General features: G+C 53.3%; 1 protein-coding gene across 1 annotated transcript in view; it reads right to left on the minus strand.

Moving 5' to 3' along the window:
* Positions 1-2,291, minus strand: part of EPB41L2 (erythrocyte membrane protein band 4.1 like 2) — a 235,655-nt gene extending 233,364 nt beyond the window's left edge. The window contains exon 1 of the mRNA XM_030886731.2: positions 2,223-2,291. The gene's annotated coding sequence lies outside the window, so the exon portion shown is untranslated. The remainder of the gene's footprint in view (positions 1-2,222) is intronic.
* Between the last annotated feature and the right edge of the window lie 1,470 nt (positions 2,292-3,761).

Raw genomic sequence — 3,761 nt, forward strand, 5'->3', positions numbered from 1 at the left:
ACATAGCTGTCTTCTTCCACAAGTTAGTAATGTTTTTGCTGAGATTCTACCTTTGACTTGTGACTTTTTCTTTAATCGCTTTTATCTTTGTCAGTGAGCCTCATCCAATTTAGACAGCTCTCAAGAGCCTAGGGTTAGTTGCTCAATTCAATCACACAAGTACTTGGACTAGGGGGTAAAAGATTAAATAACTGTTAGGGCTGGCTAGGTCTTAAAGAGGCCAGAAACAGCCCCCTCCCATTCCTGTAAATGAGCAGCCTGTTGTTTTCGGCCACCCTTCTGCACACAAGACCATTACTGACTTCAGTGGGAATTCTGCCCAATGAGACTGGGTAAGATTAAATTAGTCCTAAATCCAGCACATTGTTCCAAATCATTACCAGTTCTCCAGGATCCTCTAAAGAATAAGATTATAGGATGTCCGATTGTGCTTCTCAAATTTAACTATAGAAATGATAACTAGAACCTACAGGTGACAAAAGCCTAGCTCTTTAAAAGTTGTGTCAAACTCGCATCCTGATGGATGTACTCATTTGGCCCTTATCACAATTCAAGATTGCACTGCCAAGCAGCCCCATCAAGGGCTGCATCAGCAATCCAGGGATTTCTCACAGCAATGAGCCTGAAAGGATTAAGCACTACTTGTTTCCCAGTAGAAACTGTTTCAAGCCTTAGAATTCTAAACGCACAGTCCTCGTGGCCAAGAAACTGCCTCAGTTTCTCTCACGCACAAAACGCTGGGGGAAATAGGACACCTATGACGATGCTAATTCTCTCTACAGGTTTATAAATTGATATGAGAAAATAGAAATGAGTTATGGTGAGAAAGGCGCAAAAACAAGAATAAGAATAAAAAGGCAACAGAAACAGGAATGAAGGAAAGACCACGAAAGCCATTTTTTTAAAAGCTTCTAGACACAGCATGCACATGGCGTTTCAAATGTTCGAGTTCAAGGTACTGTGGGAAAGGATGTGATGCGGAAAAGGGAAAATAGATCCACAGCTCCTCTCGATTCCACTACCAGGGCTCTTAAAAACAGGGGCAGCAGTGGTGCTTACGGGAGTGCAGATATGTAAATGGCGTCCTAGATCTGTTCAGAGACCCTCGCCCCAAAATTAAGAATTTAGGCAGGACTTCTACTCACGGGACCAAAAATCCTTGACCTCAAGGGAGGTCACCAATATAGAATTGCCTAATGATGGACGTTCCATCCCAGGCATCCAGATAACTGAGGGCAGTGTCTCCGCGGTAGGGGTCCACAGACGCCCAAGAGCCAGTGCCCCCGAGGGGCAAGTGCGACCACCCTTCCCTCTCGCAGGCTTAGTCTCTGGCTCACCTGGAAACGCTTCTACCCGGCCCCCAGGAGGAGAAAAGCAAGCGATCCGGGTGGGTGGAGGAACGGGAAGATGTGAGCACATAACGCGCGCCCCGCACCGCAGCTGCCCAGCCGCCAGCCGCGCTGCCCCGGACGGTTCCCGGGGCAATGGGGACACAGGCGCGCGGACGCTGGGGTCGCAGCTGCTGCTGACCCCGGACACCGCCCTCCCCGGGCTGCCCGCGGGCCCACGCCGCCCACACACGCGCCCCGGGCCGACGTGGGCCTCGGAAACGCGGCGTGCCCGCCGAGGTTCCTCCTCCCCAAACCACTCTCCCGAAGGGGAGCGCCGAGGCCGCCAGCCCGGAGCCCTCGAGCACATCGCGCGGCGCCGAGGGCGGGCGGCCGCTCCATCCCGGGAGCCGCTCGCGCGCCGCGGCCCGCGCCCGGGATGGAGCCCGAAGCCTCCGCCGGCTACTCCGCGGGGTCCCAGACGCGCGACCCAGGGGCCACGGCGCCGGGCCCAGGCGGCGCGGTCCTCACCAAGCCCCTATCCCTCCCGTCTGGTCCGCCGCCGGGGAGGGGAGAGGAGGAAACGGCCGCGGGGCGGGGAAGCCTGGAGCCGGCCTGGGGCAACAGCACCCAGACCGCAAAGTAAGAGTCGGGTCTGGCGGGGAGGGAACGAAAAAGGCAGGAAGGAGCCGCCGAAAATCCCCAAGACGCCGCTCGGCCCCCCAACCCCCACTCGGTGGGACCGTCCCGCCACAGCTTCCTGCCTGGGATCGGCTTCCCAGCTGCAGCTCGAGGAGAAATCAGAGCCGCCCCTGCAGCTTGGCAGGAACGAGGCGCTCGGCCCAGGCTCCGTCACCCCAGGCCCGCCATTCTGCAGTCCCCACACCTTCTTACCCCGACGCGCACCTCGGAAGCTCGGTCGACGCGGGGACCCGTCCCGTTTCGAGCCCCGGCCGCACGGCTGCCGCGTCTGTCTCTGCCCTCCTCTAGGTTTCAAATTGAAATTCCCTGGCTGGGGCCGTCAGAGGGCTCAGCGCGTCGGCCCCGCCCCCTCGCAGCGGAAGCTCCTCCTACGCCCCCGCCGGACGCGCCCCCGGTGCGGAAACCCCCGCGGGTCGCGCCACGCCCCTGCGCCTCCAGCCACGCCCCCAGGGGCTGGGCCACGCCCCGCGCTGGCGAGGTGCGGATCTTCCCGCGGGATTCGCCGCGCGCAGTGGCTCGGTGCCCGCGGTGGAAGAACGTTCACCCCTGCCACCCCCAGCATGACTCTTAAATAACGTGTCCTGGGCGTCCTCCCCCGTCAACCCCAGGCTGAAGCACCCTCTCAACTTTTAAGTTATTTCTTCAAAGACTAAACGTTTTATTGGGCGCCTCTTCGGTGGCAGACACGAGGCCAGGCCTTGGCGGGACAGAAATAGGCAGAGTAGGTCCCCTTCCGTCTACAGTAGGGCACTGAAAATGCCATTTGTTCTTCCTGCCGGGGACGCAGGCGGGTTTGGAGAAAACCCTGGGAGGACAGACCTAGTTTATACGGAACCCAAGCGATGAATAGCAGAGATCTGGAAAGCTGAGTTACAGCAGCAGAGCACATCCTAAGTGAAGAGGCGCAGGCCGAGTCTTAGAAAGCCACCAATGTGCACACACGTGCGGGAGCCTTCCGGTGCTTGGGCATAATTCGATCGCTGTTTCTCAGATGCGTATTTAATCTTAATGGTTACTTTTTGATTACTGCATCCATTTTATTGCCTCCAGCCACCTTCACTGCTCCTGAGGTCGCTGATGCCCCTCCGTCCTTTAAAGTCTTTTCTTTCAGAAACAACTTTTTTTTTTTTTGGGAGAAACATCACTTTTAAAAATAAAGTTAATGACCAGTGAAACGGAAACCTCAGCAGCAAGGCCTTAGTAGTGTATGTGTAGGATGCACTTTGGTTTACAAAACATTTTCACATAGTATACCATCTGATTCTCACAATAGCCCTCTGAAAAAGGCATTATCTCTAATTATAACAAGGAGAACATTAAGGGTCAAAAACAAGTTATTTGTTAAGGTTCTTCCAGTAAGTGATAAAAATAATAATGGCCAACATTTATTGTGTATCTTATGTACTGGGCAGTGTTCTAAATCACATATGTAACTCCTCTTAATCGCCTATGCTAAGTACTCCAGGTAAATTCAATACGGAACACGAAAATAGTGCACGCCTCATTAGATGGGAATTCTGAGGAACGAGTCATGTAAACCCCACAAGAAAATGCTATTATGAACTTAAAAAGAAAATTTACAGTAAAACAAATGAAACCTTAGCCTTCTCATTTACACAGGCCTTAAAAATAACTTATACTTGTAATTTTAAAGATATATATTTTATTAATGGAGAATCACTTAAGTCATATGAGCTTTGATATTGTTACATGCCCTTTCTTGAAACACCA

This window comes from Echinops telfairi, unplaced genomic scaffold (genome assembly GCF_000313985.2).
Source record: "Echinops telfairi isolate 266 unplaced genomic scaffold, ASM31398v2 ScPeMD7_3533;HRSCAF=4204_0, whole genome shotgun sequence".
NCBI lineage: Eukaryota > Metazoa > Chordata > Mammalia > Afrosoricida > Tenrecidae > Echinops > Echinops telfairi.